We start from the raw sequence: 15,036 nt of genomic DNA, 5'->3' as shown, positions 1-15,036 counted from the left end.
GATGCTCTAAAGGCTGATTCGATCTTCTGAACACTACCATCATAATTATTCAACTCATATGCAGTCAACTTTGCAATGATAGAGTCTAAGGATACCTTGGTTTTGTCAATAGACCTTAGCTCCTGAATAGTAGCAACTATGATTGCATAGACCAGTAACAATGATCTCAAAACTTTACTGACAACGGTGGCATCATCAATTGTTCCACCAGTGCTCTTGATATCTCCAACCATAGTCTTGATCTTTATGCCATATTACTGAATGGTCTCTCCTTCAACCATCCTCATGTCTTCAAATTTACCTCTAAGGCTCTCTTCCTTAGCTTGCTTGACATGCTCATCACCACCATAAATGGTTTCCAGAGTGTCCCATACATCCTTAGGATTGTCCTTATCTTGCACATCAATGAACTCAATATCGGACTGGCTGCTAATAAGGGCTTCCATGACTTGCCCATTTTCTTGAATCTCTCTTTTTTGATCATCGGTTAGAGTGCTAGTGGGGATAACATAGACATTCTCAACATAGCTCTAGTGTTGAGCACCCAAACTCTTGATATAAATCTTTATTTTGTCCTTCCATATTTTGAAGTTATCTCTATTGAACTTAAGACCTTCCCTCTTCATCATTAAAGAAGGATCTTTTACCTCAAGCGATTAAGCTTATATCACCGAGGACCTGGAGTTGCTTTGATACCAATTGATGAATAATGATGAACAATAAATACCCTAATCAGTTCTGGGGGGGGGGTGAATTAGTACATACAAAAACTTCTCAACAACATATCAAATTAAAACAATGCTAATCGGTTGTCTTCATCACTGAACTTAACCATGGCAATACTGATTAAACACAATAAGACTTCAGACAACTAAACCAGTAAAACTGAATACTTCAAATAACATTCAACACTTGATAACTACTTCACCAATATACTCATGCATGTGTTGTATCGGTAATACCATAACCATTAGCTTTGCATGCATATTCACCTAAACAAAGACTGCTCAATCATCACATGAAAAATGCACAACTCATGACACAAATATTTTTCACATGGAAACCCAAATGGGAAAAACCATAGTGGGGATGAATACCCACAAGCTTGTTTTTGAACTCTTTTGAAGCTCGCTTTGTTAGGAGCCTAGTTCGTTTAAAGACTTTACAATAAGGTTCTGTTAGGAACCGATCCTGTTAAAGATCACTCGGTTAAGGGATGGCTATATACCCTGCTAAAGGTTGAAACCTTGTTAAAGGTTACCTCGCTAGAGGATTTGAAGAACTCAATGATCTTGAGTCACCTGGTTAGAGGATTTGCAATAAGCCTGTTAAAGCTACTCGGAAAAGGGATTTTCCTACTGTTGAAATGGTAAGAAGACAATAGGTAAAGCTCTAATTTGATAACAACACTACATGCTAAGGCATATCCTTTTCAGCTCCTCTACTCTACAATCACACTCTGCAGTTTTCCACTCACTGGTCTAGCAAGTATCTCATCACTCGGATACAAACACAACATTTGCCAACAATAAGCAATAACAAACATCATCGACCTTATAGACAACAATTAGGTTAGTAGCATAAACCCTAAACCCTAAACATTTTAGGTTTACAATTACAAGCGGCCCAATCCTGACCGTTCAAACACTTTGCATAAAATAAAACAATCTCAAACAGATCACAAGTCATTCTGCATCGTCCATTCTTCACCGCATATGGGAATCAGTAACCCATCACGCTCTCTTCACATACCACTAAGAAGAATGTACATTCCTGAGGTAGACATTTAATGCAATCGATCTTCACATGCAAGATCCTCAAGGAAATCCTTCACGTGCACAAAACTGACATGGCATCTCGATCTCATCCTTATCTCTTAGCTAACTCATCACATAATGTCACCGGTTGCATCACACAAGCTAGATTGCCAAACCGGAAACCCTAGAGCTGAGACTACCAATCGGTAGTCACACTTAGTGAAACCATGACACCGGTCCACTTCATCCCTTCATACCGGTTCTCCTACTTGAACATCAATAACAACTTCTTCCAATATTCATACCTATTGACCTGCACTTATTGACATCAATGACAACACACATTATTATCATATTGGTTCATCATATGCCAACAGTATCCCCATTTGGAGTCTTTTCTATGTGTTCTTTATTTGTGCCTTTACCCGGTGGAAGTGTGTTCAGACCATATTTTGTTTATTCTTTGTTTGTGTGCTTGAGGGTCTTATGTCTATCTCCTAGAACGGGGGGTGGTCCTTTAGGTTCCACATGGTCGAGTGGTAGTTGCCTTCTTCCATTGGGTATTTTGGACCTTTTTTTTGCATGGTTTGGATTCATGAATCTTCCAGTCACTTCACTTGGATTTGGTCAACGCGGTGAGTTAGGCGGAGATATCATTCATCTATCATATTGTGCATATGTGTAAATTGGATGTAATTGTATTATGTATATGCCCTTGTGGCCAATGGTGTAACTATGATGTAATCATGATGAACTAAGTTCTAAGAATGATGTAATTTTTATGTTAGTGAATTGAGGTGCACGTGATGAGTTTAATAATAGTTAATGGAATACTCCTCTTATGTGACTAAATGATTTCATATTATTTGTCATTATCTTACATGTAGTAGGAACCATGGATATTAGTTGTTGAATGAATCTTAGCTTCAGAAATTAGTTGAATGCATTGTGGTTTCATGTTTTAGTATTATGTATGGTCAGACTATTTTAAATGTTATCTTGGTTATGCTCAATTAGGCTTCAAATGTTAATTAAGATAGACTTAATTGATTTAACTTTGTAAGGAAAGTAAAGTAACACCATTGAGTAACCTCAGGGGTGGATCAAAGGTCTTCTTCCGCTTGTGAAATTTAGTTAATCTTACCCTTTTACTATCGTGGAATGCTTACTTAATGTTTAAAAAAAAAAAATGTTTTGCTCTTAAATGTATTTGTTTAGTTAGATTCTCTAGGGTTTCTTGGTAAGGCGTTACACAAGCTTGTGAAACATTGCATGTTCCTCAAATGTTGTAGACACCTATTTCTCATATTTGTCCTTTGCTTCATGTATTCTTAACCTTCAAGATTATTTTAAACTTGATCTCTTATCATTTGGTCCAACATTTGTCATATCTTTATTATTATCAAATTCTTCCTAAGACAAATCTAGCAACTAATCATACATGATTTTCTTAGATCTTGATTATCTCATTATGTTCAACATATTTTGCATCCAAAATTATCCTAGTTTCTTTACTAGAACCATCACAAATCACCTCTAGGGTATACATTTCATCTATTGTGGTGTTTAGTACTCTCGTATTCAACTAATTATTCTCACATACAATGGATACAATATTAGGGCCTATGTTGCCGAATGTTGCTTTCCACTACTCCAAGACTTTTGCTTGAGCCTTTTCATCTTTCATGTCAAGCATCACCTTATTCTCAATTGAATCAATTACTTTGAGCTTTTCCTTCAAATTATTTTCAAGCTTCATCACATAAGATACCACCTCCTTAACAAGTTCCATCATTTTACTAGCTGCCTTTATTTTTGTAGGTCTATTAGGATCAAACCTTGACACTTTGACAATTTTCCTTATTGTTGAGGTCCTTGCAATCCACCTATTTGTTATTTATTTGATATTATCACAGTTTATTTTGTGTTTGACTAAGGTGTAATTTAGATCCATATTGGCTTTATATGCATCATCAACCTTGCCATTTATTTTGGATAACCTATAGTTAACCAACTTTGTCTCTAAATTTCTTTTGATTTGCATCTTGTCTTCTTTGAATCCTTGCATTTGATCTTTTAAACCCTTTTATTTCAAAGAGAAATGCTTCTTTTCTTAATGGGAATTCCTTTGTTGAGCTTGAAGGACTCATGCCAATATGCGCAACTATACTAGTTGATGCCAACTCCTAGCTTTATACTATTTTTTATCAATCAAAACATGCATATATATCTACTTCAATTCATCATGGTCAGCGTGTAGTTTCTTTATTGGGGCCTCACTACATAAAGTAGTGTTCACAACTAATGATTTCACTTGTGGAGTAGAAGTATTAAACATCATTTTAATTATTACATCTTCTCTGATCTCTTCAACACTACCAGAAACATTTGTCTTATCAGTTTTGGGGGTTAAGGCCCAAATTACCAATGTTTCAAAACTAGGTCTAAACCTTGAACAAGAGAGGATTACTCAATTTGCTCCTACATGATATATACTTAATTATTTTGCTTCCTGATTGTATCAAAGGACAAAGCATTTGTAATGTCCCAATTTAGACGTAATAACATTCCACTCTTCTACACCATCTTCCCCCCTTGTTTAGGAGTGATATTAATAACTTTAAAAACAATTTGTGGCAATATTTGTTTTTCCACCTCTTGCCACTTAGAAGGTTTAGCTTTATTTGTTTATTCCACAAACCTTCTTTGGTATTAATATCTTCTAACCCTCATCACGTAATCTTTGAAATCCTAGGCCTTCACAATTTCATCACCTAATAAAAATCAATGGCAAGCCAGGGATCTTATATCATTTGTATTTCCTATAGCAATCTTGAGGATTTCATTACTTCTGCTTGTAGGCATGATTGGAATAATCATCTTTCAATGTGAATAAGCAGGCTCCACAACTTCTTGTCTTGTAGGCTCCTTTGTTACATCTTGAATGTTGATAATATCAATTTGTTTCCCTTTTTCCTTTGTATCAATGATATTTTTCCTCTCAATTTCTTGCTCCTCATATGCAACAACTTGAGATTGATTCCCTAGCTCTTCATTATGATCTCTAACATAGGGTTTTATTGGAGCATTGATATCTCTTTGAAGCACGTCTTTTCTCTTTAGATGTCATTAATTGGTCAAAATTGGTCAACAACGTTTGAATTCAAATTATTGGATTTTTCATATCTGGAAAAGATCCAAGGAACTTAGGGTTTTGATTTGTTTTCAACTAATCAACCCCAATTATTCCAAAGCACTTTCTTCTCTTTTCCATTACCTCCTTAAAATTACAAGGTAATTTTTGGTAACATCCTCATTAAAAAAAAAACTTCATGTATGAATGGGGGGCTTCTTGACACTCACTCTAACTCGATGCATGGAGTCCTTTGGACCAAAAACAATTCTAGGACATTCAAAATAAATTATGTAAGTTTTCAAAATAGAATATATCAAATCTAGACCATCCTTATTGGTAGCCAAATTATCTGAAAACTTTAAATAAGTGGGGAAGAAAGAACCTTTCTTATAACTCCTTATGTGAGTGTTATCCGACTTGTTCAATTGACAAATGATTCTAGGTATGCAATTATTTTTGGTACATATCTTGGTAGGATGTGGAGTTTCACTAGACACCAATATATTCTAAAAGAAGTAGTGTTGGCATCTAAGTACCAATCACTCCAATTATGTCTAATCCCAAGCTATGAGGTCCTCTCATCAATTCTCAAGAAATCCATGATTTCTTTTGGAATTCATTCCACTTATTCACCAAAATAGCCAAGCAATTATCCAACTAAAAACTATTTAAAGACCACAAAACTTAAATTCTCATAGCCTCGGTCCCAAACGTAGGTCTAACATTGAATAGGGAGTGGATACATTCTACTAGTGAGTATGAGATCATTCAACATAGGGATACGATAGATCAGGCTATGGGTTTAATTTCCCTACATTTTTTAGATAGTCTCTAGTTCCATGTTGATTCCTGCACCACTCCTAGGACTATATGGCTCAAATTTGAGAAATTTTTTGGGGGTATTAATGACTTTTGTGCATTTCATCTTGAGATAGATTTTACATCGTTGACACCTGATTCATTTCCTTCCATTGAGGAATTTATTGAGAAGTTCAAATCCATCAAATCACAGTTAAAGGGTTGTGCAAGCAAAAGACTGACAAGGAGCACATATTCTTGATTTTGTCCAAGCTTTGAGGCCAATTTTTGTTGTTTGTGTAATGGTGTAAAATTGGAATTGGGGTTTCAATAAATAAAACCACTAACTAACCAAATTAATCATACATTGAAAGAAGGGGTAAATCCAATGGATCTAGCCTCAATATGATTAGAAAGAGGGCTAACAATTCTAATTAGATTTACCTAGTTGTGTGGTGTGGCGAGTTTCTGATAAGGAGAAGCCCACATGAGGACCAATTAAAGCTAAGTATAATCCTCTTGTTAAGAGACTCCTTCAAATGAGAGAGGAAAGGTTTTGGTTTTCTTGATAAGGCCCACTTTCAATGTTCACAAGCTTCACTCAACCCAAAACTTCCTCCTTGAGCCCTTCCCATCATTTGTTCATTCACTTGCTCAAACCCTTACTATAGGTCTAAACCCCAAATATAGAAACTTTGATCATACTGAGGTGTTAGGAGGTTTCCTTGAGTGTTTTCAAATGGATTCCAATGGTTCTTGAAGACCATTCACCTTTGCACCAATCGGGTTCACACTTTTTGCAAAACAGGGCTAAAAAGGGCTACTAGCCGAGTAGGCCTAATTTGGAGTATTTTGCTCATCTTGTTCAATGATGGGAATTTGCACCAAAAAAATTGTTTTGGATGATGTTCATAAGGTATATACTCAAATATTTTTCAGGTCTTAGGCTCCATGAAGAGGGTTTAGTGACTGTCCTAAATTTTGGGCATAAATGTAGGGTTAATTGAGGGTTTTGAGCTTGCAATGTTTGATTTCACAACTCCTTCTCAAACCAAGGCCTAAAACTGACCATTGGACTCTGCCACACCTTGGAGTTCACTGTTCAAACAATTTCCACTTGTCATTTTTCCAAATACTTGGCACACTAGCTGTAGAAGATGACAAAAATAGTCATTTTCACTGTTTTTCTATCTTCTCACTGTTATTTCTGCAAGGCAGTTGGTTAGGGGCACAAATAGAACATCATCATTACACATATTTACCACCAAATGAGTGTTTAACTCTGCCCCAACATTAAAGACAGTCTACCAACACAAGAAGATAACTTTTGAGCGAGTTTTGAAGCAAAAACCCAATTATTTCCCAAAATAGGGAGTTCGATGTCCTACACCAAACAATGATACTTTACAATGCAAAATAGGTGTGGTTTGGAGATCCAATCCCTTCAAAAATATTTTAGGACAGGTGCAGACCTCTTTCCATGTTTGTTTCAACACTTGGTGCTTAGAATCCAAATCTTGAGCCTTAAGGAAGAATACTAGCCAAGTTAGACAACTTGCCTAATAAGTGCTCAAACTCATCTTTTCCATCACAACTGATAGAAAAAACTTAAAATACAATATGTACAAAGGTCCAACTTTGTCTCCAAGGTTCTTTTTTGCTTGGTTGCCCATGGAGACCAAGTGTTTCAACCCATTTTCTTCAAAACCCCAATTCAAGGCAGCGAACTAGCAAAAACTAAAAGTTTTTTTTTGATAAACAAAAACACAGTAAAAACCCTAACACAAAGAATGAAAAACCTTCATAAAACCATGAAACAAACTCCCATGAAATAACAGTACGGAAATAGTGCTCTATACAGACTGTTACAGTAGATTAAGCTTAAAAAGCATAAAAAATAGTCATATTTAATAACTTCCTCTCGCCAATACAAAGCCCAACCTATTTACAATGTTTGAAGTGTCCTTATATAGGCACACTAAAACCATTTCAACCATTATGGCATCCATAACTACCTTGTAGAGTGATTTTACAAATTTTCTCACTTTTTGTCAAAATGTTGCTTAACAACATTGGCAATTTTTGACTCTTAGTGCATTTTTGACCTACAAGACAAATATCTTCCACCTAACCATTTGAGATGGTGTAAAATCAATAAATACACCTACTCCAATTCCTTTCTAGGCTTGTGACAAGGTTTTTAACACATTTTCACTATAATGCCATTTTTGGCTTACAAGGCACTATGGGCCAAAACTAGAAAGAAAACTTGTGAAACCTTTGGTAAACCACTCTAAGATAAACCTAAACCATAATGAAACCTAAAACACACACTTGGACTCTTAAAATAGTCCTTTATTCAATTCATGATCCCATCAGGATCAAACAAGCCAAAATTGTGAAGGTGCTCCTGCACCAGTTTCTTTCTTTCTAAGTTGAATTTTAATGATTATGAAATTAGGGTGAAATGAGGGATTATTTAAGTGACATGATGGAAACAATAAGCTAAAAATTTCCCATGGAGCCACCAAATTGGATTTGATAAAAATGAGATGTATAAAACCTATCATTCAAAGTTCGCCTTGGTTTTTTGGGACCAGGTAGCATAATTTTTCCTTGGTCCTCCAAATTTTCTATTGTCAAAATCCCACTTGTTCATCGTTGTTGAATTTGTTGGATTCTTGAGTACAACTCTCCACTTGCTTCCTACACATAGAAAGAGAGGGAAATATGTTGGAAATAGGGGTTTGCCTTAGGTCAAAACCCGATTTTGGAATTAACCATGAATTGAAATAATGTAGATACTAAAATAAATGTTTAAGGAAATATACCTCATATCTAAAATTGATGATGATGATGCAATTCTCTTTGAATGCAATCACAAGTGTTGAAGGTAATGACATGACAAACACATGAAAATGAAAAACTCTAATCACACACACATGCTTGCATGAACAATGATGTAACTTTGCTCCACAATAGTTGAATGATGAATATGTAGGTTTGAATCTTTGGATATCCTTGATAATGAATGCTTCACAAATGCATGAATAATACAAATGGAGTCTTCAATATAAAATTAATTGATGGGATGTCTTTATATAAGGTTCCCTAGATAATTTACCGATTAGGCCAACCTCCAATGGTCACGTGTAGCTCTGAGGATCAAATGTTGGCAGAGAGACATGGCTCCTGAAAGGGCATTTTGGGGTTTCCTGGTCCTTCTACAAAGATGACCAAAACAAGGAGCCAGGGGGTGGGTATATCACTATGGGACCCGTAAAAGGGTGTACATTACATCAAATTTGGAAAATCAAGCCTAAATGGACCTAGAGAGGGGATGAGGATATGACACACTAAAGTGGGAGAACAAACATGAGGTGTAAACTGGACCAATGACAATTTACAGTGCTACATCGAGCCCCCACTTTAACGGGAGTACGAGTCTATGCATATGCTCATCGTAAAGCAGAATGATGAAAGAGAGGAGCAATTAGGAGCAATATTACAAGGAGATAAGACATCACTAATTCTAAGGAACCAAACCCCCAATCTTAGGATCTTAACTCACACAATCCAATGCAAGGACACATAAAACAAAGACAAAGACAAAAGAGGAAAACAAAGACAAAAAGACAAAAAACACAACACAACACAAAAGCTAAAAACTAAAACAAGGCCTCAAGTCAACTAGCTAAAGAAACATCAATTATCAAAATGTCCCAGCTACTAATATCATTCTCAAAATTCCATTACAAGGACACAAGCAATCACATAAAAAGAGCAAGAGCATACATCAAACCATGAACTACCAATAGAAAAGACATGGGCTCATGAGGAGAAGAACGAGGGAACATGGATGATGCAGGATAGATGTGTTTTTCTACTTGATCCATGAGAGGAAGAGAAAGAGAGGACATGGATACCATAGGATAGCTATGTTTTTCTAGGTGTCCATGTTTGGGAGGAGAGTTGAAATAGTCTAGCTGTGTTTTGCTAGTTCCACTCATCCTACACATGCAACTGTCTAGTTTCAAGAGTTAAGCACCTCATATAAGAATTTATTTTTGTTTGGTTTCAAGTATGTAACAACCTATATAAGACATGAAATGAAAATGTGTGTCTAGTTTCGGGTGTGAAGCATCTCGTGTAAGAGTTTGTTTTGTTTGGTTTTGAGAATGAACAACCCATGTAAGATAAATATATGTCTAGTTTCTGGAACATCTCATGTAGGACTTTTTTTTTTCTAGTTTCGACAATGTGTAACCCCATATAAGACATATATAAATGATACGTCTAGTTTCAGGCATGACACATCTTGTGTAAGACTTTGTTAACTCTAATTTTGAGAATGAACACCCTATTTAAGAAATGCAAAAATATAGTACAAAGAGGGTGATGTGAAATGATCCCCCCCCTTAAAATGTCAACATAGCCCTATGTTAATGTCTTGAGGAAGCTAGAAACAAGGATACACACCTTCAAAACAAAAGAGATATCCTTTTAGGAAACAATGTTCATAAATCCAAGCTAAAGAGGTAATACTCTTACAAGAAAGAATAAGCTAGTTGAAAAAGAGACATCTTGCAACAAGTGTAAAGAGATCCTTGGAGAAGAAGAGATCTTTTCTCAAAATGCATGTACCTCCAAGAGGAGTTCTTGAACAAAAATATCATCATCAACCAAGAGAGAGGAAGGAGAAAAAATGCATACCTTCCCCCTAATTTCTAAGTGAAAGGGATTCTTGATAAAGGATAACACACTTTTGACCCAAATTAAGGGGTTTGTTAAAATAGATATATATTACCGGGTGAAGAAGAGGTTGTAGTCAAGGATACACACCTCTTGCATAAGAGATAATCCTTGAACAAACAAACAACTTCACATAAGGAATGACATCATATCATAAGAAAACACTACTCAAAAAAGAAAAAGTGGATCCTTAGAAATGATAAAAGAAATATCAATGCCTCCCAAGAATAGGGATAATGAGAAGGATTACACAACCTCTAAGGAGAGATTATACATAATAAAATACACTACTTAATCTCCAAAAGATTCTCATAGCTAATTTCTCTTGATCCAATTTGATAGGATTAGGTCTTGTCTCTTGAGATGCAGGACAAGGATTGTTAGAAGGAGGAGGATTGTATTCTTTGATTTCGATTGTTCCAATATCAATGATTCCTTGTATTTATTTTTGAGAATTAGGACTATCATTATGATTCGAGGAAGAAGGATTATTTGAAGAAGAAGCACCTTTAGATGGACGGTAGGTTCTATGTCTTGCAAGATACTCCTTAAATTTTTGAATCCTAAGGAGATCATTCATAGGTGAATAATGAGGATGTCATAGACCTTCGATACTAGCTTGAGAAGGAGTTTTTATAGGGACTTTGATTCCTTGTTAAAATTTTCCAATCCCTTCTCCTCTATAACCTTGTTTTGAGATTATGTTATAGTCATTCCTATAAGTTTTTTAATTGTGAAGAAGAAGGACCATTATCATGAATAAATTTAAAATTTGTAGTGTAAGGACACTTGGAAGGATCAAAGGGAGAATTAGATGAAGAAGGAATATCCTTTGAAGGAAGTTTCTCCTTCCTATCATCATTATTCATATCCTCTTTGATAGATTGGGAAGGAAGATCCTTATCATCTAAGGCTTCATCTTTGCTTAATGTTATTTGAGGATATAGGTCATGAATAAAATGCATAATATCATCTTTCCTACAAATATGTTGATGGCCAAGATAAACTCTAGGAGAATAAGGAAGATCTAAAGGAATTGATAAAGCAATATTTTGACTATGCCCCTCTTGCATTAGCGTATACCTACGAGAAGAGGTTGGTGTCATGTTGATCTTCAATGCTTTCTCTCCATTAGAGAGATCATTGATAGGAGTATTGGTTTTTTCCTCATTCACATTAGATATCCTAGGAGAGTTATAAGTGTTAACTTTGTTGATGTCATCTTTAGGGTTATCATTATCTACAAAAGCCTTTATGTGATCTACACATGTAATGCATGTACTTAAAAATGTCATCATAAAACAACATATAACATGGATAAAAGCTTTGAGATGTGATTTTCAAGTAGGAAACATTTTATAAACCCTAAAAATGCAATATGCACAAGTACTATGAATGAAAAGAAGCAATGTGAAATGAAAGAAGCCATTATCCAACACATGATTATGGTAAAGATAACTAAAAATAAATTTAATAATGTGTGAAATAACAAACAAATAAGATCTAGTAATTTCCATCATGAGTGTCTAAAATTAGATCTAAAAATATAAGTGAAAATTTATGCAACCCACAAGATGAAATTAGCAAAACAATTTAGTGTTTTTTTCTTATGAAATTAACCTCTACATTTATGTAATTATGATCTATGAGTGCAAGATTTATTTTTCAAATGCTTAAAAATTAGATTTGAGACCATAAATCAGAAAGCATGCAAGGAGTTAGGTTCACCAAATTGTAATGTTGGTGAGCACTAGCTATCAAATGAACGTGACTATAAGTGCATAAGCTACATGTTTCAAAAAATGATTGTAAATACGAATTAATGAAGTGCATATGAATCAAATCTGAAAATGAAAATTAGAAGGAATGTAATGAGAGTCGGGTTCACCAAAATGTAATGTTGGTGAACACTAGCTATAAAATGAATGTAACTATAAATGCATAAGCTATATGTTTCAGAAATGATTGCAAACATGAATTAATTGTGCATATGAATCAAATCTGAAAAATGAAAATCAGAAGGAATGTAATGAGAGTCGGGTTCACTAAAATGTAATGGAGTAAATTTGGAATTAGGGTTTTAATAAATAAAACCACCAACCGACCAAATTAACCATACATTGAAAGAAGGGGGTAAATCCAATAGACCTAACCTTAATTTTATTAGAAAGAGGGCTAAAAATGTTGACCGGTTTACCCAATTGTGTGGTGTGGGGAGTTTCCTTCTTTCTAGGTTGAATTGTAATGATTATTAAATTAGGGTAAAATGAGGGATCATTGTCATGATCTGACAAAAATAGTTAGCTACAAATGTCCTATGGAGCCACCAGCCTGGATTTGAGAAAAATGAGATGTCTAAAACCTATCCTTCGAAGTTCGGCCTAATTTTTTAGGACTAGGTAGCACAAATTCGTCCAGGTCCTTCGAATTTTCAATCGAAAAAAAGCCCACGTGTTCGTCACTGTTGACTCTACCAAATTTCCTGAGTACAACTCTACACCTTTTTCCTACACATAGAAAGAGAGGGAAATATGTTGGGAATAGAGGTTTGCCTTAGGTCAAACCTAGGTTATAGAATTAACCATGAATTGTGCAAATACTGAAATGAATGTTTAAAGAAATATACCTCAGATCTATAATTGATGATGATGATGATGATGATGATGCAATGCTCATTGAATGTAATCACAAGTGTTGAATGTAATGGCATAACAAACAAATGAACATGAAAAAACCTAATCACACACACATGCTTGCATGAACATTGATGTAACTTTGCTCCACAATAGTTGAATGATGAATATGCAACCTTGAATCCCTATATATGCTTGCTAATGGATGCTTCATAGATGGATGAATAATACAAATGGATTTTTTGATCTAAAATGAATTAATAAGATATCTTTATATAGGGTTCCCTAGGTAATTTACCGATTAGGCTGACCTCCAATGGTCATGTGTAGCCCTAATGATCAAATATTGGTGGGGAGATATGACTCCTACCCCATTTCAAACCAATGCCCCTTTGAGAGGGACCCGGGTGTTTTGGGGTGCCTTGGTCCTTTTACAAAGAGGACCAAAACAAGTAGCCAAGGGGGTGGGTATCTCATTGTGGGACCCACAAAAGGTTGTACATGACATGGAAGTTGAAAAATTAGGCTTGAATGGACCTAGAGAGGGGATGAGGATAGGACAGATTAAATTGGGAGCACATACATGAGGTGTAAATTAGATCGATGACAATTTATGATGCTACACTTTGCTTCATCAGTCTATTCCACCATGGATGCTTTGGGCATTGTATTCACTATGCCTTCATTTGAGTGTGTTTTATGAGTGCTTGGCAGGAGGCCAAGCTATCATAACTTGATTTAGCTTTTTGTTCCAAATTGCAGGCCTTGGTTGCTCAAACTCCTACATCTACAAAGAAACAGAAGAACATAGGTACATTATCTACTCATCTGCCTCTAGCTTTAGATTCTCAGGGACAAGATTCAGATTCTTCCACCTTTTGCAAGAGGTCTTTGTCTAGGAAGGATAAGCCTATGTGTGCTTATTGCACCAAGCTAGGACATGATTAGCATCAATGTTATGCAAAGTAGATTGATGAGCTGAAAAAACTTCTTTGAAAGAATAATATTCAACTGCCTTCATCTAGTTCATCCTCTTCCACCACTTCAGGACCTAGACATTTTAGGTCTTCATCGATGGCACATGGCAAAGACAAGATGAAAGACCATGCTCTATTTGCATTGACACATTCTTAGTCCTCTATATGGATTCTTGATTCAAGAGCTTCACATCATATGTCATCATCCATATGTGTTTGGAATGTTTCTCTAAAAATATTGAATTTTGACAACTTTTTTTGCTACCTTGTTTAGACTAAAAATATCTTAGATGAATTCCTTTGTGAAGCAAATTATACAACCTTCATTTATGGCTAAAAAATTCTTGTGTTGGCATCATATCTCATTGTCACCACCCTAAAAAGTCAACATCGAAGAACACATTGAGCATCTCCAATTTTCCCATGTCCAACACCCAAACATTTTTTAGAGTAAAGTGTGTTAGGGATCCCACAGATACTGAGAGGGGGGGGGGGTGAATCAGTATTTAACCGGTAGTTAGAATTTCTTAACTTAAAACATGCAAAACATAATATAACAGTGTACCGATATGCAAGAAATAATGCAATAAACAGAATCAAGAACATCCACATGAAAAGCACACCATAACACAAGATTTTAACGAGGAAACCTGGTGTGGGAAAAACCTCAGTGGGATTTGTGACCCACAATATTCACTCACTGGCCAATAAGAGAATATTACTTACAATAGGGGCCTGCACATGCAGGAAGGCCAACTACCTAGAGCTCACTGCTCAATGGGAAGTCACACTAACTTACAATAAGGATTATACAAATCCAATATCTTGAACTGCTTTACAATAGCATCTTCAATGCCAGATTCAATACCGGTTCCTGCTCTGTTCTTTACATATACCTCATAACCTATATTTCGCACATTAGGTCTGCCTAATATTTTCCTTAATACTTCTACAACTCTATTTCAATGTCTACAATGATCTCT

The sequence above is a fragment of the Cryptomeria japonica genome, chromosome 9 (genome assembly GCF_030272615.1).
Source record: "Cryptomeria japonica chromosome 9, Sugi_1.0, whole genome shotgun sequence".
Lineage (NCBI taxonomy): Eukaryota > Viridiplantae > Streptophyta > Pinopsida > Cupressales > Cupressaceae > Cryptomeria > Cryptomeria japonica.
This window is presented reverse-complemented; position numbering follows the sequence as displayed.